Source organism: Zeugodacus cucurbitae, chromosome 6 (assembly GCF_028554725.1).
Source record: "Zeugodacus cucurbitae isolate PBARC_wt_2022May chromosome 6, idZeuCucr1.2, whole genome shotgun sequence".
In the NCBI taxonomy this organism is placed as follows: Eukaryota; Metazoa; Arthropoda; class Insecta; order Diptera; family Tephritidae; genus Zeugodacus; species Zeugodacus cucurbitae.
Window position 1 is genome coordinate 40,700,010 of NC_071671.1, and position 23,645 is coordinate 40,723,654.

Below are 23,645 nucleotides of genomic sequence, written 5' to 3' on the forward strand. Positions count from 1 at the left end.
GCAATTTAAGTGAAATTTCATGAAAACTTAATATTTCCTACGAGAAGTATAATACATTTTTTGAAATTATTTGTCAGAAATAATTTAAGAATTCATCTGTAGTTGATTATTTTAAGCTTGATTCTTTCAATGAGTTAAAAACCTTAAAGAAACAAGTCTATTTTGAAATGTATTTGTGGTTCAAGGAAAATGTCATCATCACTTAGATAGTGTGGTCTCCTGACTCAAGTACAATTGAAAAATTGTTATGCGATATTAACAAAGAAGTTTTAAAGCCGAAACTATGCAATATTATTGAAGTATTGTAAATAGTATTTCTGAGATGTTTAATAAATGGACTTGACAGCACTATTATTATTATTGAAATTAGTACATAGTAGAAGTATTAGAGCCATAGTATTCGGTAATCTGAAGATAGCGTAGGTATTAATTTAATTGATTTTTTATTTTAATTATAAAAATATAAATACATAATTCCAACATGATGGTGATCAATGAAAACACAATGTATAGCCAAGTAAACAAATATATATAAATTTACAATTTTTTAATTAAGGTTTAAAAAATCAGCACTACTTCTTACAAATAAACCCAATTTTATCGCGTAACAGAAAATAAAATAAATTATTTTAAATTGATATGCGATATTTTCATTTAATGCGCTTAACGAGTGCAGCTCAATTATTTTCGATATTACAATAATATAGACTATTTGTACAATCTATGCTTTTTGTTGATATTTATATCGCTTCAGTGGCGAAAAACAAACGCTTTTTCGGTTGAAATTTACGCGCAGCGAAAAGCTCTACCAGTTACACTTTCACGCCTTTGCACGCTCATACTTTCGATGATAAAAATTTATTTGATTGCTTCAAAAGCGTTAAAAAATTGCACAGCTAAGGCGTAATCGGTAATTTATAGTGCAGCTGTCACAAAACGAAATAAATAATAATAAAATTATTATTGGAGAGAGCGACGAAGAGGAGTCGCGTTAAATAAATGGCAACAGCATTTGGCAACTTTTCGGCGGCGATTTAAAAAAGAAATAAATGTACGATGCATATATGCAGTATTTTTTCAAAGCTTTCTACTCTGTGTTTGTGTCATTGCTCAACAATTTTTGGGAGCGCATACGTGTGTCCCATGCCTGGGAGATAGCGTAGGTGCGGCGGCGCCAAATAGGCGTACAGCTTTTTAGGTTTTAAACGTTTAAATTATTTTGCGGGACATTTTGGCGCCAAAAGGCTTTATTTTTTTTGATTAGTTAAATTGAGTATATTCTATTGTCTTTTTTTGTTCTTTGAGTATTTGGTTTGAGTATAAATTTTATTTCAGAAGTTGTGATTCTCCATTAAATTAATGATGATGATGACTCTCCTCTTTCACATTCGGATTATGAAATATTCATAAAATCTTTATTATTTCTCTGTTTCATTCCAATTCAATTCAGCTATTTTATTACTAATATACAAATTTTGCCCTGTTTGGTCATTGGTATAAGTTCAATGAAAATAGTTTTCATGACTAGATAACTCTATAGTCATTATACTCAACCTTTTTTTCTTCAAATATGTCTTTTAATTAATATGAAACACTTAATAACACTTTCCATCTACTTTCTTTGCAGGTATGTTTCATCAAAATTCAAAATCATGAAGTGTAAATTGGTGAGTAGATTTTCCACCTCAAAACTATAAACAATTTGAAGCTGAAGCGCCACTGAAAAATCGAATAATGTAAAAAACAAAAGCAATGAAACCGTAAAAAATTATTGTTCATTCACCTTGCATTTAAGTATCCAGTCTAGTGGTACTCACCGCTTTGTATCTGTAGCACACAGTGGCGCCGCTATTAGCTACTGAGCCAATAGCGCTTATAAAAAATATTATGCTCCAATAAATACCGTTAGAGTCATTCATCAGTTATGCGATGTTGAAACTTTAAACCGCTGATACTAAATATTGTATGAAAGAGTAGAAGGGAAGCGAGAGCCGGAAAGGTGCTGACGCTTATTGTGGTGGTTATGAGAATCAAAGGTTATTTGCCGCCGCTTTTTGTATGAATCAATTGCAAAGCAAGCAGAATACACAATACAATGCAATGCAGCTGCAATGTAATAATATAGATGTCATATTCATTTTTAACGCCTAAATCTAGTGGAACTATTGTAGCTTATCTTAACTGTGACAAGATAACAGTAGTACAGAAATCTCTTATAACCTCAAGTGCTGTAGGAACTTCGCTTAATATTTTATTAAAAGACACCGCAGTGGTATATTTTCTACAATGCATTCAGTTTGTCGAGTATAGTGGAAAGTATATGAATGGGATTTTGAAGAGCCTATATAATGCTCTGTGTCTTTTGAACTGCCGACAACCATCAAAGAGGAAGTTACTGCAAGTCAATGATACCCGATTTTTGAATTTTAAAGATATTACTCGTATGAACGTTACTCTTTTTTTAGTAAAACCTTTAATATCTCCAAACCACCCAACCAGCTGCGATTTTAACTAATTATATATACATATATATTATATTATATATTATCAACATGATATTGATAAATTGTCAGAAAATAAAGTGTAGCGGTGATTTCATCTTTCAAGCGCCACTTTTGCGACCGCAGACAGGCTATTAATTACAAATAGGGCGAAATATTTCGGTTTCACACAAAGTGCATTAAAATCGTAAATTTATATTATGTTTATGGGTTACCGATACCTTGCACTACATAACATATCTATTATCGCATTTATTCATGTCATGATGGTGGTAATTAACACACACACAAATTAAATATCTACTCAAACACCAAAAGAGAATTTCTACCAGCGCAATATAGTACTAATTATCATTATCATTTACTTGTGTATTTGTTGTAAAGGTGCTAAGTATGTCATTAATAAAAAAGTTTTTTTTATAGATTAGTTGCCGACCGTAATATGTTTTTTTCCTAACCAAGTATTTCAAATTAATCGATGATTAATGTTTCTGAGAAATATTTTTCTAGTCACTGCATGTTGCTTGTTATTTCAAAAGCACTGCGATAAGATATAATTTATATATGTGGCTGTATTTGGACTTTCCTACAGCTATATATGAGTAGAGAGGTGATTGTGTATACCTCTATATGAAAGTGGTTAGTATTGGTTTGAGAAAAAATAAAAAATATTTTATGAAAATAAATAATTAAAAGTTGATGTAAGCTGGTATGTAAAGAGTAATGTAAAATAAAAATATGTAATAAAAATAGTCCCTTTGTCTGTTCCAAAATAGGCCGTATATTAGTATAGTAAAGTAATGAAATTTTAGTGAACTTCAGAAAAATGCTTGTAAAAGTGAAATTAAGTTAGATGTAGGATTATATGTATAGACGGCTTCAACCAACCTTATGATTCTCTTAAAACAAATAATGGACCTATGCTCTAATCACATTTATGTTCAAATTAAAATCCCTAAATAACACTATATTCGAAATTACCGAGTTAAAATTTAATATTCGAAAGTTGTTTTGGGATGATTAAAATTTTTGAAAAATTATTAAATTAAATTATTTATGAAGTGGCGTGTCCATGTCTGTAAATGCAATATATAATAATTAATTTTAAGAATATACGTATATATATTCACATATATAGCTATTTTCCATCCAAAGTGATGTTATATATAATGAAATGCTTTTAGAATTGATCAACTGCACAACACATTGCTATACACATGTGTACATACTTATAAATACTTACATATATATTTTCCAATTTAAAATTAAGAAAACAGAAACGCTTGTCCAAAAAAACCATGAAATAATGATTGATTGACAGTTTAAAGATCAGATTTCTTTTCATGGCAGCTGTTTCTCAAATAAGTGCGCCAGATACGAGCGGAAAGTAAACAGACACATAAGCTTTTCATATACACACATATGTATACATACATTACATATGTACGTATAAGTGTATGAAGTTCAATTTCTCTTGCAAATATATCTCTATCCCTCTAGAAAAAAATCTTAAAAAGTCAAACTTTAAGCAACTCGCTTTGACAGGCCGACAGATGTAAAGAAATTCCTAGCGTAGATTAATCAGTGTGAAAAATCTGTTTATCTTATTTATTCACCCAAAATGTAAATAAATTAAACTTCATAATCATACGAAGCCCATTCTTATGTAACTGACTTGGTTGCATGCGTATAAAGTCGACCGAATATTCCAAATAACGCTTTAACCATCCTAAAGTAAGCTTATTTCCGTCTGTCTTCGCATTTGTAGCCTCTTCGGCAGGTAGCAACAGCGTGGGCTTCATTTAAAGTGCTCGCTCGTTATTTGTTTGTTTTTGTTTTTTGATTGTGCGTTTTAAAGCATTTGAAAATACATCAAAGTTTATGTTGCTGAATTTTTATTGTTGCTGCACAGCTCCTTTATGGTTTGTTGTTTTGTGCGTTATTTTCCATGTACGCGCCAAATTTTTGGAGGATTTATGTCCGCGGCGTCAATACAGCGACTTTTATGGCGCGGTGAATGACCCGAGTGGCGTTGAATTGTGCGACATTAAGATCGCAATGAAATGTGTGCTTATAAAGAGAAATTAAGAAATAAAAGACAAATGAGTGCACATAAAAGGACAATAAAAAGAATGATATTTACAAGTAACTTGAGAATTTGTTGGCAAAAAAGTTTGCTTCTGAATATAAAACTAAAATATTTTGCTTATAATAGTTAAGCTGAGAGATATAAAGTAATAATCAGTTTCAAGAAAGTTGAAGATCGTAAAATATAGTTTTACCTTATAAAGAAAACAATAAATTAGCTTGCTGTCTTTACAATAAGTCTTCCAGAGAATTAACTAATATTATTGAATCCATATGTTTCGAAGTTCGACCTAACCTTCAAAAAACACGAATATACATTTCACAACTATCGATCAATTGGTAGAGATATGGCATTTTGATTGACACAAGGTTTGACATTTTGCAAAAGCTGGATCAAAAATAACTTCGTGAATGAAACAATATTTTCCGCCACTGCTGAATGAAAGAGTGCTTTGGTGGGTGATGTGCGGGCTATGCTGCACTATTCGGCAGTAGTTTGCTAAATTCCGAACAACTCTTACGGACGATAACATCAAAACCTACGCAAAATATTTTTTTATAACTCTAAAATGAAGTAAATTCAGTTAGCTAAAACAGTTAAGATAACAAGGGACACGTTTCAGGAGTTTAGTATACGAAAGCTCTATGGCAAGCGGATGCCACGCTTGCTGAGAATGGAAAATGTCTCCATATCTCAAATCTATCAACTCGATTTAAGAATTGAATTGGACTCCGAATTGCTTAATCATCCTCCGAGTTCTCCCATTCGAATCGGGTCCGAATCTGTCCACCGAGTGGTTGTTGGAAAATAATTGTAGGGTAAACGAAGAAATGTGTTCCTAAACTGAGGACAAGGTACTAAGGTACTACTTAAACTAGATCTTACTTCAATGTCAGGAAAAACTAACTAATACCACATTCAACTAAAAGTAATCGGTTTTCGCTCAGCATCCCATTCCTCTAACTCGAATTTCCCATCACACAAACTCCGCCATGAGCAACACATAGACTCCTAAGTAAATATTTTAAACTGAGTAAGCGTTGAAATTTGCTACACTGCTGTTTTTGTTATTATAGTTGCACGATATGGTTAACTTTTCAGCATAAGGAAGTGTCAGAGGATGGCGGAAGTACTAGAGAAAAGGAAGCAGCGCAAAAATCAAGCACAAATAGTAGATAATATTTAGAGAAAGGGTGCTATATACACATGTGGCATGTATAACTGTGTGGGTGGTAGTTGTTGATGATGATGATGGTTAGATGACAGCCAAAGCAATTGCAGCAACAACAGTACGACTGGCGGGTTAACTGACAGTGGCAGGCTACTCAACACTTGTGCGCAAAAAGGCGAAAAGCGAATAACAGCAGGACAACGGCCCAAATGCAACGTGTACATATATAAATATATATATTTCCTCGAGTGTGTGTGTGTGTTTAGTTTGGCTGGTGTGCAGCAGTTAAATCGACATGTAAAATCCCAAAAGCAAATAACTTTTGAAAGGTACAAGCAGCGCAAACACCAACGGAGCTTTGGTTGCGCTTTCAAAAATTCTACAAATATCTTTATATATACATATGTATGTACATATGTTCGTTTGCAGTGTGAAAACTGCTGTAGTTGCCTTGAAAGCGCTGCTGGCCAGCTTTTAAAGGGTTTAAATGATGTATGTGTATTTGTATGTGGCCTTAATGTTGCACGTCGGGCAAAATAAAGTCCAACATGATGCTGCGCGGCTGCTGGTAACACTTGAGCACAAACTTCTATTCCACATATATGCATATGCATATGTATACATATGTAAGCAGACTGTTTATATAGAGCGCAGTAGTTAAGTACATATTTGCTTGGGCTTGGTAACTAAAGAAGAAAATTGCAGTTGATTCAAGTTTGGCCAAGGCATTGGCCATTTATAAAATACTATTAGTATTAACAACATAATGTATGCACACACCAGTGTAGAGTAGGTGGTTGTGCAGTAAAAGCAGCTATAAAGAGATATATGGTGCGACAAACCAAACCACTGCGCCAACAGCTGAACGAAAAGGCAAAGTGTAAAGTAGATAAAATGGTTTTCAAAGCAGCTCCGCAATGTCTACTAACTATGCAATATTGATGACGATGTCCAAATACTCACTCAGACCTTTACAACATAGTCTGAAAGGCAGCAACACATTTATATAGCTTTACATTTCTGTGTGTGGGAGTCTGTTCGTTTGACTGCTTTGTCTGTGCGCTGCTGGCGGAAGATGAGATTAAAATTACTAACGTGCTTTTGCTAAACTGATCTTTAAGCACACACACACAGTCCTCTTTATATATATATTTGTACTATAACTGAATTTTCGTATAAATCTCTAATATAAGCAGTTGGCTTGAAAAGGCACACAGCGTTGGATGTATGAGAAGTTAGAGTTGCCGGCTTGTATTTGCTTGTTTAACTGACAAGCAATGAAAGGTCAAAAGGCGTAAAATTACAGACATACACACCGACATGTGTTTTTATAAACGTTCTAACTTACCTACATACATATATTAGTAGTTTTATTTAGTAATTGTCCAGTGGGTCCATACCGGCACGGGGGTCAGCAGCTAGCACCCCCATGTTAGTTTTGGGTAGTCTTACAGCATGCAACAGTTAATTCTTTTCCTTTTCATATACCTTTACACACATACATGTATATTTAGTTTAATAATATGTATTTAACTTTTCAGCTCTCGTGTTACCTTCAGTTTTGTTCACAGCTTTATAATTATTTACATATATTTTCTAAATTTTTTTGTACTTTTATTAAAGGCTGCAATCCTCGAGTTTATTTTTCTATATTCCACCTTGAGATATCATTTTGAAAACTCATTTAGTTTGGTCACTGAAGCTAGTTTTATACTATTAGTGTTCAGGGGGCAATGAGTGAGTAATGAATAAGATAAGGATAGTGTGGTGTGTTCTAATCACGTACCAGGTGTTTCATAGAATTTAAGAAAATTCTAGCATTTGAAACACCGTCTTTTTTACTATTGCTTTGTATTTTTTATTCGTAGAATCTTTAAAAGCGTCATTATAATATGACTTAAGTTATATTACGTACAAAAATATGCTTCAGATAAGAAATATTCAAATCCATTGCACCAAATATAGAAACGAAAACCACTTGTTGTGCGTCCACATACAGTGTCCATATTTCTATCTACCTCACTCACAATTCTACGGCATATATTAAGATGCCGAAAAAATAAAAATAGCACTGTCATCACTCATTTTTCCATTTTTTTCCATATGAGTGCCATTTATGTTGAATCGAAGCAAACCTGTTGGCAATTGCTGTGACAGACGTTGAGTGATAACTGTCAGTTTGACATGTTTTGATGCGTGTATTTCAACGGCACTTAATACATATACATAAATATATCAAAACTTTTCTGCATTCATATATAATAAATGTTTTAAACTAAATACTTTGAAAAGTTAATATAATATATTTAAAAGCTGTTGCTGATACCCTCCCTAGCGTCATATCACACATAGTTAAATGGCCTTTAGGTGAAGCAATTATACATATATTTGTTGATACATATGCGTTTTTTTATAAATCACTTAAGCCACAACAACTGCATTACTCAGCCTATTTGAATTCATTGATGCCTTTTCACAAATATTGAGTAAATGATTTTTGTTCGTTCAAAAGATTTCTTAATTGAATTTGTATATGATTTTGTATTAGTTGTTAAGGTATAAAATAAAATTCAAAAATATTAATGCTTGAAATATTCAATTTTAATAGCTTGTTTCTTGATTTTTGCAGCAGTAAAGCACTTGTTATTGATATAACAATTCTTAGTTCATTTCAATACTTCCCAGAAGAAAATATTCTGACGAGAAAATAAATCATAGAAACATATAGAGTTGATTTTAATAACATTTGAGGGCGATTTGAAGCAATATGCTGCAATTAAGTTGAATTTACTGAAATATTTCTAAGATATTAACGCTCATATTTGCACAGAGAGTAAATAAACAGAAATTTATATTGGTTGTCATAGGAATATTTCATAAAAAGTGGTTTGTTTTCACAGGCAAAGAAATATATTGCTTTGAAATATCATGCAAGTTTAATTAATATGTCATAACAGCTAAGAAATGCAAACAAATTTATAAAAAGAATTCCTGACCTTAAGCACTTGGTTCTAATATTTATTGTTGCCTTAAAAGTGTATGTACATATATATTCCTTTAATTTTTATCAAAAATATGATTTCCAAAATTAATCAAACACAAAAAGTCAATTAAGTGTAGAATCTACAAAATTTATCGGATATCATTAAACTCTATATAAATAAACTATCATGCTTTAATATTCTCAATGCAATTTCTGAAGCTGAAACGAACACGCACTACAATCTACATACTTACATTATCGCTTGCAAATCGCTAAGTGTCGCCGTTGCACACTCGCGATCAACCACTTCCGGTTCAGTGACCAGGTGAAAGCTGTGAAATGATGAAATGTGTGAGAAATTGAGTACATTTGCCAATAGTTCATTAAAATTCGTCATATAGCAGTTAATCATATTTAATTTCGAATTTCATGCAATTAATACAAAGTTTTAAAAATCTAATATTTGTCCAATTAAATATCCGCTATACTATTTGCTAATAATGTCAAAGCTTTCCGCTTTTATTATATCCACAACATAGTTGAGCGCATGTGAAAGCTTCAGTGTCCATATAAAAGTAGTTTGTCATGTGCGATAATGGATTGCAATTTGAAGTGCGTCTTCGCAAGTGAAAAAATTGCAAATTTAATTTATTATTTGCCTGCAAAATGACTGATGGCAATTTTAATTCGATATTGAGTGTGCTGTCAATAAATGCATGTTTAATGTAAATAAGCGCATATGGGAGAATTTTCGCCATTTTTTAACGATATTTCTTTTGAACACACTTCAGTGATAAAAAGTGAAATAAAAAAACAGGCTACCAAAATATCAATCACTTTTAAGCGCTTTAAATGCGTCATGGTGTGTATATTATGAGCATTAAGTACTTTTTGTGTCATCTACCATTTGCAAAAAAATCTTTGGATGAAAAAAAATATAGAATCCACTTTCAACAGCACCAACATATCGCCCCAACAACAAAATCAGCACTAAAGGGGTTACTTTGCTGAAGAAAGGGTAAAGCAGCAAAAATTTCATAATTTAAGTAAATGCTTAAGTGATGCTCATTTTGTGGTCGTAACTGTGGCAGCACATGTGGCTGCTCAGACCCACTTATGCGTAGTAATATCATAAGTTTATGGCAACTTTAACAAATTGAAATTCCACTCAAAGGTTAGATATGTGTTTGGGAGTATACACGTATAAGTGTGTAAGCTATTTATGCATAAAATTTTTATGTGTCAAAAATTTTATATTGCGTAACCAAGCCGGGTGACAGGTTGCCACAGCACTTGAGACAACGTACGTTCGAAGTGGCGCTGACATAAAGTCAACCCGATGAAGGTGTTATTCTAAGCTGCTCATATGGGGGAAAAATGAAAGTTCCATGAAAGATTGAAAGCATGTTTGGCACATAAAAGAAAAAATCATTAAATGTTCAATAACTTTTAAGAAGTGTCATTTATTTTTGTATCAACGTGAGTGAAGGTAAGAAATGAGCATGTCTTGAGGGTGGAAACAGGTGTGTGCATTTTGCCATAACTTGACAAAAGGCAAAGAAAGTACGTACGCATATTTCGATCGATTTTCTTTAATGTAAAATGGCGTGAGGCGCAAGTCGATAGAGTTTTATGTCTAATGTATTCAAAATCAAGGTATTTTTGTATGATATCAAAAATTTTAGAGAAAATTCTAATTTTGTTGTTATCACAGTCGATTAAGCTCTTGTGAGCTTTCGATGCTGTTTCTTACAGTAGTTTCTATTCGACAATATCAATTGTAAGAGCATGAAACTATAACAATTCGTCAATAATACGTGGATCTGAGATTTTTTAAGTTTCTAAAAGCCTTTTTGAAATAACTGGATGGCGGAGTAACTAAGGAGTTCTCCTAGTTTTATGTTAGCGTATCAGCTCATGTTGTAGGAAAACAAAATACAAATTAAAGCCAATGAATACGAGAAAACAGCATTCTCAACTTTAAAACATTTGAAACAACTTGCCACCGAAAGTTCTAAGGCACGAACGAACTTCTCATTCTCAACTGTATCAAGCGTGAGCGTATTCTTTCTCTGTTTTATTCCCTAATGTGGCTTTAGTGTTTGCACATATGAGTTTTTATGTGTTAGTAAATATTATTTTAAATGAAATAAAAACAACAACATGCAACAACAAAAACAATGACACACAGTAGTGGCCTGGTGGTGGTGGCGCGTTCATTTGCCATATAAGATACGCTTTGTTAGCGTAGAAATGTGGTGGCAGCTACCCAAATCCTTAGTTTTCATATATAGGCATATATGTATATGCTTGTTAATATTGGAATACATGTTCATCTATATGCAAATGTGGGCTTTCAATGGCAGGCTTTACAAACCTTTATGGCCCATTTTCCGGCCGCCTGCCTCCCTCGCTGCGTTTTCCACGGGGTTTTCAATTACTTTTGTTGTTGTGCTTCTAATCTATGATGTGTGGCGGAGCTTTAGCATTGCTTTGAGTAAAATACACGCGCATTATATGCCGTTATTTCTTATATGTAAGTACAAACAATGCTATGGTGCTATATGCATTTAACTTTTGCTTTGAAGCCACAATCATTACAAAAACATACGCAGAGAAATGCGAAGGATCGGCTCTAAACTTCACTTCGAATGCCATCGTAAATTCAGTGGAGTTGGGAGCCGCAAAGGCAATGCAGAAAAAATAAATACATATATTGCAAGGAAAAAAAAAACCAACTCTAAGCACCACACCGGCAGTTTGGGTCTTAAAATTGTTATTGGTGTCAGACAGTGGCGCGTTATTACACACATACACTCATACGCATGTGTGCCTCCTTCGCTGAGACACGAGCGCAGACACAAGCGTTGTTGCTATAAAAATTGACTACGTGAGTTGCGTGCTGTGGAAAGGATGAGTTGTGCCATAACACCCGTAAAATTACAAATACAAATGCCATGCATTCATATATAAAAGTGTATGTATGTATGTTATTGGCGGCATGTGTGTGTGCGTGTACGCGGAAGTGCAGTACATAAAAAATGCCGTGCTCCCAAACTCCCAGCCGTCGCAAACAAAATTCATATGCCCCATTTACCAAATAGAAAGGCGCACACTTAACCTGCGTGCCGCTGTATATCTGGATATCTGGAATAATCTCATATATGCGGCATAGCTGGTGGTGGCTTTAACCTTTGCTACCTTTATTCAATTCATCCCACCGTTCCTTTGCATACCTCCACACATTCGAAGGATACAAATTCCCATTCACATTCACATGTGGGGTACGTACGTGCCTCCACGATTCTTCGCGGCGTGTGCTTGCGAGCTTACAGAGCTATGTAGCGCTTTAGCATTGTGTATATGTCGTTAGTTGATTTTTATTACGGAATATATGCGTGTGTTGTATTGTATAGCGGCCCGGCGGCTCACTGGTGTCTTGCAGAAGCTGCACTTTTTCAAGCTAAAACCAAATGAAATTGCAGATGTTTTATGTAATTAGAAAACGAAAGCGACCACTAAATTTTCACTTGAACATTAACCCTTATGCCTGAATAGTTTTTTCACGCCTAAACACAGGTTCTCGGATCCTCAACTCCGAGTTGAGAGCGCATTGGCTCCCTATCCTAAAGCACAGTCCTTGACTTTAATAGAATACTGGTGCTTGATGAGACATTGTGAAAGGAAAATACAATAGACCACAGGTCACAAAAAAATATCTTGAGTTTTCACTTGTTTCTTTATGGAAATAATATTTATGACTGCTGCAGAAACTGTAGAATATTCTACCATACTACAAAAACAAGTCAAACTGGAATAATAGTGCTTGTTATCATTATTGTTGTTGTAATCACTGAAAATGATAAAGTTTTTATCGCTTCATACTAAAACTCTATTGCAGAGCGGAGTACCAAACATTTTATGGTAAATTAAGTTAAAAGCAGTAGACCGAAAGTTTAATAAAAACTTGTAAATTATCGAGGAATATTCATGTTTCCGAAATTGCCCATATAAAACCAGTTTGTGCACAGAGTATGATTTTATGATCGAAAAATTAAATCACAGCAATATTGTCAGCACAATAAGCTGTTGAAGTTGTTATAGGAAGAGCTATTGACTTGCAACACATGAAAATGTGGCATTATCCGGGGAGTGTCATATTTGAGCGGAAAAGAGAAGAATTATTGGTATTGAGTGCCAATTATACACGCAGTATATGAGAAGCTAATATCGCATTAAGCTTTTCAAACAATTCTATATTTTATAATTTTTTACTGTTTTTTGAATGAAAATACAACGATATTTTGTCTATATACATATGTATATTAGTCGGTGGCACTTAATCTCACGAATACCTCTGTTACCTTTAGACCACGTAAAGAGACAAAGTTCGCTTTTAAATCTCTTACTACACAATATCTTCAACGCGCGCTCGCTTTAAGTATTTGCAACTTCAATTTGTGAAATTGAAATCATTTCCAATTCATTAAAAAGCAGCAATAAAATCCAAAACGAAAAAAAAAAATCACTATAAAACAGAAGAACAACAAATGGGAAGCACTGCAAATATACGGCTACTACATAAATACTGTATAAGCGCGAGTAAACGAGCCAGCAAAAGGCTAAGTGAAGTGGCAACAAGAGGCAAATTGCTGTTGCACAAACTGACGAACTAAGGCGTTAACTGCATGTGCCACACCGCATGCGGCGAAATGATGCGTCGCATTGAAACGACCCCAAAACGACAGTGGCGATGACTATGCTGATATGGGTGTGTGTGTTTGTGCACGCTCCTGACATCAGTCACCACTTGCCACTAGCCAGGCAACCAAACACGGGTTGCGCCCGCTTCGCACCAACTTGCCAACTTCATTCTGTCACGACTACGGCGATTACACTCTTTTATGGCACTTTCAGAATTTTTATGCTTGAACACGTTTTGAGAATAACCACAAAAACGATACGCATATGATTGCTTCGGCTGTGGTGCCGGCGGTTGCGGTGTTTGTTGGTGGAGAGATGGTGACGATGCTGCCAACTTCAAATTGCGTAATGCGGCGCACGGGGGAGGGGAAACGTTCATTTGGTTGTTCGCTCGCTCGCTCATTCGCTCATTCGTGCGTTTGATCGTTCAAAAGCGACCATAAAACTGCACGCATGCATTAAAAATTCAGTCAAATTTGCAACAGTGTTGCCAATTGCAGAGTTTATTGCGTTTCGTGCTTGTGCTGCGGCGAAGAAGTTGCGGGAACGCATTGTCGCCATTGGTAAGGTGACTTTGGAGCCGGTGAGTCAGCTAACGGGTAGCACGCTCAAAGTCCCCTGCGGTTGTTATACTTTCCAATGAGCAAACAGCTTTTAAGCAATTATTGCTTTACTGTCGCAGCGCCCCAATCACTCATTCATTCATTCGGCAAAATGGCAATTTCTTGTAGATGCTCTAAATCCGTATAAAAGGTGGGATGTTAGCGAGATGAAAAGGACAATATGCACTTCAAGTGCGTAAAAACACCCTCATAAATTTCAAAATATAAAATTAAAGTCAAAATTATGCTTTCTGAAATATTAAAACTGTTTTTTTTTTCTTATAACGTAGAAAAATTTGCGTATAAAATAATATTGTAAATATCTTACACCCAATTGTGTAATGCTGCTGATGCATAAAAAGGGAATTGCCAGGCAATACTATACCAAAATACCGGTCGCAATTTTTTGCTTATTATCGTTTACTATCGTCTCCAAGACCTGTGAGCAATTTCGACAAATACTTAAACTATACTTCTCAAAAACGTAAACTCATATTGTTATGAGTCCTTTGAAATATCTGCTGATAGTCAGTGCAAGTAGACCGGCAACTACAGTAGTTTTACCCAATTGTGATGTTATTGCAATCTATAACAAATATATTCCTTTTTGATATCTAATTTGTTCAATTCAATTTTTTTTTGTGATCTAATTTTAGTTATTAGACACCTGAGATATTTCATAAAGATTTGGAATGTGACTCTGAGCCATGCTAAGAATAGCCAGTTCGCTGGGTTCGCCGAAATGCTTCAATCTTAGTCTGGCGATTGACACAGCTTTAGCATTTGACAAAACCTTCAGTTTGAACGCAAGTGCTGGTTGTTGTCCAGCGTTTATTGAGCTCTCCCGAGGTCTGTGTGTCCAACGCTCTTTTGCTAACTCATCGGCTTCGCAGTTTCCGGTAATTCCACTATGTCCGGTGTCGATATCGCAGTTGCTTGAAGATAATACTAAAGAGGTTTTACGCTCCTTTGCTAACTTTCAAATCCAGCTGTACATCTACATGGCTATTATAGCCGCTTTCTGCTCACGCTGCAGCTTTTTAGCGAGACTAGATTTTGACAATATCATAGACAAAAATTTTTAAGATTTTGCACACGCTAGGTGTTTGAAAATTTATCTTCTTCGAAAATCTCTGTTTCGAATTATTTTCTTCATCTTGTGAACTAAAACTGTTGAATTCTTACCACTTAAAATGAAATATTTGTTGAGGAATTTCTTTGAAGATTATTCAATATTTTCAGGTATAAATCAACATACGATTTTTCAAAAATTTTCGTTCAAATTTTATTTCCAAAACTAAGTGAGCTTTTAATAATTTAATTGAAAATAATACATTCCTCCCACTACCCTTTAACCATTCACAGATGAATTTAACGAGTAAAGTACCCTTGAAAGTATACTTTTCTGAGTTATGTAAGGATAACATACAATCCTTAAATCACCGTACTGCCTCTTAATTGCTTAACGATTAACCCATTTCGTGAGACAGTAAAATATGAACTGAGTACCACGCTACCGCTGAAAAAGTTGAGCGCATACAACAAATAAATATATACAAAAATACACACATGCTCAAGTGCCTTTGTGCTTACCTTCTTGTTTTCAGAGTAGAAGATGGCATCTTGAATTGCCATTGTACAATGGTGTCATCCCATCAAACACACGTGTTGCTGCTGCCAGCAGGGAAGTGTGTGTGTGGCAAGAACAGCAGCGCAGCACGTTTCAAGCATAAAATATGAAAAAGCACTCAATTAAAAATAAGTTGCAAAAGCGGCTGAAATTGACGGTTATAAGCGCAAACACAAACATGCAAATATATTAATATATGAGATGGTGTCTCGTGGCTGCTGTGAACGGCTCTTCATAAGAGGCACTTCAGCATAAAAACGCCCATCTGCTCAAGGAGTGCAACTTCATTAGAGACAACTTGAGCAAATGAAGAGGAAAATTTAATTAAAAATTTATACAAACAAAGCGGTGAGCGGTGCATTCCCTTAAAGTGGGGTGGAGTGAGGTGGAATTAAATACTTCCCGCTCTACATTTACTAGACATTCCATCAATGAGAGAAATTTACACAACCATTACTGTTACTTTAAACTGTGCGCGGGTTTCTTTTGGAGTAATGAAGGGAAGCAGAGGGACGGAATATGCGGAAAACACTCTCTCTTCCTCTCGCTTTCTCTCTCCCTGACCTGAAAGATTTAAATTGTCGCCTTCACAAAGGAAATTACTCTGAATCTGTGTGTGCGTTTGCGTTGGTTGCGCCTTATTGATTGCATGTGCACGCATTAAGGGCACAAAGTACCCCCTGGCAACAATGTGGGTAAACTAAAATGAACTGCAACAAACTTGTACGGCCCGAAGTGGCAAGCAATCGGCATATAAATTGGCAAAACTTATTTGCCACTTTTGCCTTTGAGTCATAAAAAATGAAAATGCGGATGAAATAGCTAAGAAAATATCGCAAGTGCAACTGCAGGCGAGAGCAAACAAACAGGCCAACAAATGAGTGAGTGCAACACAAAATAAGTATTTACAAATAAAATTGATTTCCGAGAAAAGCTTTGCGCTGGCTTTTATTCGTTTCTTTACAAGTCATTTTTTTTTTTACTTTTACTCTCTTGTGCCGCAAGTATTTAGCCCTGGGTAATGCTGTGCCATTATTGGTAGTGGCATGTTGCTGCTGTTGCTTTTGCTGCTGCAGCATGTCAAACTGCTTGTAAATACAAACAGGCAATTTTCTCTGAATCGTCAACTGGCAAAGAAGAAATGTAAGGCGAAAAAAGCGAAGTAAAATAAATAAGTGAGTAAAGAAATAGCACAAATTGCAAATAAAAGCAACTAATGCACTTGCAACAACTAACAGTTTGTCGATTTAGCGCCAGGCGTTATTGTGTACGCTTGTCAGCGTGAAGGGCTGCGAAGCCTTTCTTCTTCCAGCGTTTTTCGCTATGTACAATTTGTGCTTTGGCGTGGCGAAAAAATGCGCTTTGACAGCCACTTGACAAATGAAGGCGTCTATTTAAGATGCGTGCGCACATACACAAACAAAAACACATTTACAAAGGAAAGTTGATTGTCAGAAAGTAGGGATAAAGGAGATCACTGCAAGGAAAAATATTGTGAATTGTTAAGCAGGGGTATATAACATCCAAAATACCTCAGAGAGATATAAAGGATTTAAATGAACACAGCTCACTTTGAATCATATATATACAGTTGAACTTCCATAACTCGAACTGCTCTAACTCGAAGTTCTCCATAATTCGAAATATTGAATTGGCAATAGAAGTCAAAATTCATACAAATTACCTTCTGTAACTCGGAAGTCTCTCTAACTCGAAGTTTTTTTGTGGATTATAGTGATTCGAGTTAGAGAAGTTCCTCTGTATATATTTCAGCAAGAGCGCTAGAACTTTGAAATTATTGATTGGTTGATTCAGCTCTTCAAAGGTGGGTTATTACCTACGCTGACGAAATTTGTAAAATAAAGTCAAATAACTGAAAAATAAATTAAATTCCAATAAACTCGATAAGGACAAAATTAATTACTTTATACTATATGTATTCGATTCACTGTTTCTCTGCTCGTTACATTTCTTGTCAAACAATATATATGGCAATAGCAAATTTACAGAGTTTAATTCGATACAAGAGAACATCGATACTTCAACAATTTGGTATAGGCGCTATATTAAGTGCTGCCAAGTTTTGTTTTATACATTTTAGACCAGTTTGATTCGAAGACAACTTACAAGTTAAATTCTGTCCAAAACACTTTGCCTTACATTTTAGATTATTTAAAAAAATATATGACTTTTAAAGGTTATATCTTATTATATTTATATGTATTTGGAATACTATAGGGTTTTGTTTTTTTTTATAACTAACTTAATAAATTGTTTCTTATTCCTGTCAGGTAAGATCACATGACCAAAACACATACTCACAGAAACACGAGCATAAATGTGGTACTCACTGATGAATCAAGTAATTATTAATATTTTTTTCAAAATCGATATTTACATATTTATTGAGTAATGTCCACAAATTTTAGTAAACATTCTCTGATAACAAAGCCCAAAACTTAAAAACTGTATCTGAAAAAAAATAGCAAAAAATTCAGGTTTACTTTCAACGAAATTTATTCAGAAAACCCAAAAACAGATCCATAACATCAGTTCCTCAATAAAGGACTTTAAACCTGCTAACACACAACTACCCAAATACACTCGCTAACCGAGCACATAAAGCGAAAAGCTGGCCAACCATTCAGCTACGAGCTGAAGTGACTCATTGGTAAAGGCAGGCAAAACAAACAAAATCCAGCGGCGTCCAGTCAGCCGGACGGAGGAAAGTCTGTCGACCGATGAGTCGACAAGCTGGCGACGAAAGCGTAGCACCAGAGTACAAAAGTTCATTGTCTTTTTGCCTTGTAGTAAATATAACAAGGGACAAAACAAAAATAGACATAGCAACAATGTAAGCAGGCATACATTTAGGCGGACAAGTGCGGTGCAGCTGTTTCTATGCGCTTGCGGTGGCTTTGTTGCACTGCGCAGACACACACACTCATACATATTGGCAATTGTGTTGCAATGGCTTTGACGTGGTGTTTTGGTTTCTTTAAGCTTTTTGTAACTGTGTTGTAGTTGCAGCGACAGCTTTTGTTTTGCTCGGCATGCATTTTACTGTAGTCGAGCTCCCACAACTGCGTGCAACCCCTAACTATAATGGTATACGGGTGCGTGTGTTGCACGGTTTAAAGTGTTGCATACTTTAAGGTGCCCACACCTCAGTAATAATAGGAAATTGTTTTTATTTAACTGCTTTGCGCGGTAATTATTTATGAATATATAATTATTGGCAAGCATTTGCAACGCTGAGGGAATTTACAGTTACTCACGCACAAACATACCGTTATACAATGAAACATACTGAATAAATTACTGTAAATATTATAATTTCGCTCCATCTGACTTCGAATTAGTAAACATTGTAATAATTACTGAATGGAAAGCTTCGGAGTATAGACTTGGGGAATAGGTTCTTTCCCTGTTTTAGTCACTCAGTTATTTTTTTCTTTCTTGAAATGTATGATATTGATGATAAATGAATATTTTCAGCTCTATAATCTGCTTATAATTAATTATATTTTCTTTGGTCCTGTATTTATTAAAGTAATATATATTATTAGAATAAAAATTCATTGTAAATATGGATATATATTTACATGCAGATATATTCGTATACATATTAGTCAAAATTCCTCCTCTACCATTCATTTATTGAATATAAAAACCAAACTTTTTTATTATCTAAGCGTAAGCTAAACTAGTAGTGCTATGAGTAGAATAAGCCTTACTTCACTTCAAATGAGTCACGCTCACGCTTAATAAACACCAACACCAAGTCAAACATGTGAGTGTGAGTGTTTGCTGCAAGTGTAATCACTGCTGATCCTTAGCGGGCCATTACCCTCGGCAATGAATTTCCGGTTAACTAAAACAATTTGCAAATTGCACAAGCCGCAACTAACGGCATACATGCATACATATGAACATTAAACTCATATATACATGCGTATATAGACATATACGATTGTATATTCACTTGAGCATATGAAAGTTTTTATCTGTCAACTACCTGTGTTGAGTTTCACACTCCAGTTATACTATGTAAATGCAAAAAGTTGTAGAAATTTTGGCTCACAGCCATACAATCTTTTTCTTGCTTTCGTTTTGTATATCACCTGGTCCACCCTTTTTGCCTGTGCAAATTTCTCAGCCGGCAATTGCGATTATTATCGTCGCAGAACCCTCAAGTGACGCGGCGCTTTTGTGGTGGCCACACTTGGCACTCGGGTCACATGCCTACCACTAGGGGCGCACACCCACATGTACATACATTCGCACGGCGAAGAATAAGCGTGTCGCGGCGGCAGGTGAGTCGCCTTGGTGTGGCTGTCAGTGTCAGCGGCAGCCAGCAACTACACGCTCGCCATGAGTTGTGGTTTTATTGGGCTTGTTGTTGCGGTCGCCATTCATATCAATGCCCACATGCACATATATACACACACACTTTTTATTGTTGTTCAGCTTAATTTTCGGAATTTGTGTATTGTCAGTTGCCGTTAAAAGTTCTAGCAACTCAAAGTTTTCAGCACGCCATGACGTGTTGACGGTAGTTAGCTGCACGCGCGCATACACACACACCCTCCTCCAGCAACTGTTTTGCTGCTTTGCTGCTTATCCTTTTGCTGGCTGCTTTCTGTTTTGTTTTATTCAATTTTAATTTCTACTGTGCCATTTTTTTAATCTCTGTGTTGGTGTGTATGTGCTTCCGTTCAGGTGAAACTGAACTGCTATTGCCAGTTTTAGTGTGTTTTTATTGCTGTTGCCTGCCAGCCTGCCTGCCATATAACACCAGGAAACTTTCAACGTCATGTAGGCGCGCCACAGTGACGCCGCAAAGTATGCCTCATCGTTTAGGCATTTTCAAAGTATAGTGTAGTTCTACTAGCACTACAAATAGTTTGTTGGTTGGCAACAGCACAGCTAGAAAAAGCAGGCATGCAATGCTGTGTATGTGTGTGTGCAACAAGGTAGCAGCGTCAAAAGGACCGCATGAGTGGCAAACTCGTTATTAGACGATGAATGGTATAGCAGCTGAGGCGCTTGACAGTTGCGCCAAACAAAGTTTCACTTACTTCACGTGCTTTATGGCAGTTATTGAGTTCATATGTTCGTATTTGTATATATTTGTATTGCTGCTAATTTCTCTTATTTGAGAAATTACTGCTGGTTGTATACAGGCAGGGCTGTTGGGTACGTCGATGACGTGGTCTTGAGCATGAAGTAGAAAATATTTATTACGTGGGCGCCTTATTTTTAGATTTTTTTAGGGCTCTATTCTTGGACTATGTAAAGTTTACAGAAGAACTTTAGGAATTGAGACTTCCTCAAAACAAAAATTAATTTGTACTCTTTAGGGGAGCAGTGAAGGATAACAAAGGTTTCGTTGCACCGATTGAATTCTCTTGCAGCCACATTTTCTATAAATAAGTATTTGATTATTAAATATTTTTTTAGAGAAATCGATTTATGTTGGAAATACTTTCGTTTGGTCCTGCCATTTTAAGAAAACAAATTTGTAATTTATGAAGTGTGTCAGTAATTTTGACAGTTATTTTTCCTTTGAGCAATTCACAATAGTAGTTCTTGTCTAAGTCCGTTAAAAAGATGGACGCATTGAAGTAACCGTTAGTAACACTTTGATGAGTTACCCGTATTTTCTCATGTATCGAATTGATCTCGCTTTGTTGTTGCTTTTAGAATTACTTACTACAGAGTAGCGCCCCAGGTTAATGAGCAAATAAATGGCGAATCGATGATGACAATTATAACAATTCGTCACTCCGAAAAGTCTTCTTACAACTCTAAAAATTATACGGCAATATGTTTATTCGGTCGTTATGTGAATTTATCCACCAATTTGAAGTCAGCTTTAACTATGGAACTTATTTCGATAATTCTTATTGGATAATTGTAATTCCTAATATTTTGCTATTCTCCTTATCAAAGATAATGAAATGTTATAAATGAAACTATCCACCTGTAGGCGTGTGTGCTATAAATTTAAACTTTAAGCGTGCTCCAACTCACAGTGAGAAGGGATTTCTAAACACAGACCCACACACACACATATAAAAATAGTAAATAAATACAGATCGCATGCGAGGAAATTTTAAATCAAGCAATCAAATCGTTAATGGCTGACAAATCGCGGTTTACCATTAATTTGTCAGGCTGTCAGGATGGTTGACGAACGGCAGGCCGTTGCCAGTGGGCGGTGATGTGTACAATGAAACAAAACAAATGTGGCAGAGTGAATGAACCGAACTGTTGGTATCACCAGTGGGAATGGAAAGGCAAACTCATCCATAAGCGTATTTAGAAACTAGGAACTGTCTGCCATACCTACAAACAGTTTGACGGAGGTCCTTACTCAACAAAACCGTTAAATAAATATGTATTTATGTGTGTGCGCCTAGCTTAGACTTTACCTGTTTACGTTTGTGTTTTGTAAATTGTTTTTGTTTATATCCATTTCAAGTGTAGCCTTTGTTCATTTATATTTAACGGTGTGTTAATGATTACGTTTGTGCTGCCTGCGGTGGCGTATTGCCGGTGTTGGCGGTTTTTATGGTTTGGCTATGGGCGGTGAGGGTTGGTTTGTAGGATGGCTGTCGTTGCGTACGATATCTGTCAGTGTCATATGTTACAGTCATTGCTGACATTTAAATGATTTTATAATGTGCTTTTATTAAAAGGTGTTTAGGATAATAAATGAATGTTTAACTTGAGTATTGTTTTACTTAAGTGTATAGATATTTCATAAAAAAGATATATTTTGTCTCTATGTTATGAAATATCATTATACGATTGAACTCGGAAAAAATCAAATTGATAGTGAACCGATCGTATTGAAAATTTAAACTTTGTGAGCTCATTTGGGGATTCTTGAAAGTCTGTATGCATTGAGTTATCAAATTAGCTATAGCCTTAAATGAATGTGGGTTTAAATTGGCTGTGTATACCGCTTAGTGTCAACGTTCCAATATTCAATATGCTGAAAAAAGTTTTCCAAATATAAAGTTCCTTTCTAAAATAATAAGAAATTAGCTTATTAAAATTTTTCCGTAACTACAAAAAAGTGTAATTTCGGATAGTGAGTCATTATACTCTTGCAATCTTTAAAGAAGTATAAAAAAAGTTTAGAAATGTAAATCTTAAACCAGCAGACTTGCTCCGGTCCACTCACAGTCGCGGAAACACGTGGGAAACGGGTCATAAACTTGTGATAATATTTGCGGCAAATTGAAATTAAATGATTAATAAATAGTTTTCTTTCAAATATCTGGCTTACTTATTGCCATTTTCACACAAAAGCAGCGCGTCTGAATATTTTATATAAGCCAGGTTAGAAACTTTAAAAACTGTTTTGTTATTGTTGTATGTTAAATTGTATGGATTAACACACGAAATGTTTTCAGTAGATTTGAGTGGCCACATATTTATCTCTCACTATCTAAACAAGATATCAATTGCTGTCAGTTGTCAGCTGTCATGAGCCGAAATGTAAACACAAATAAAACGTAATTAATGTATACGTATATTTTGCATAAACGCAAATAAGCCATAATAAAAATGCAAATATAGTTTTTACTTAAACACAAACGTACGTGTACATATGTATCTAACAAGTGACCACTTTAGAGTTCATGCACCTTGTCGTCTTTTTTCTAACAGCTCTTATATGGTAAAGTCCGCTCTCCAAGTAATGCCACTCATTTATCAAAGCATCCACATTTATTCAATTGCCAATACTTTGATTATTTTATTTGTGCACTTGTTTTCAATACACGAGTATACTCGTAATGGTTGGCCTTTGACTCATTATTATTTATTTTTTGTTTCAGCACCATGAGCATTTTTTTATTTTATACACTTCGAATGTGTATTTCCATTGTAAAGCTAAACAAGAATTCATTCACATTCTATTCGTGCTCAAATCACTATTTAAAATCGCAT

At 35.1% G+C, this 23,645-nt stretch overlaps 1 protein-coding gene and 1 long non-coding RNA gene across 5 annotated transcripts in view; one reads left to right on the plus strand and one right to left on the minus strand.

Moving 5' to 3' along the window:
• LOC105215209 (Krueppel-like factor luna) overlaps positions 1-23,645 on the plus strand; it is a 273,119-nt gene that overhangs the window by 113,762 nt on the left and 135,712 nt on the right. The gene's annotated exons all lie outside the window — the stretch shown is intronic.
• LOC128922840 (uncharacterized) lies at positions 4,111-7,432 on the minus strand. Its single transcript, XR_008472026.1, has 3 exons — positions 7,315-7,432; positions 7,110-7,249; positions 4,111-4,571 (listed from the first exon to the last, which is right to left on the minus strand). It is a non-coding gene; the product is annotated as an uncharacterized LOC128922840 (long non-coding RNA).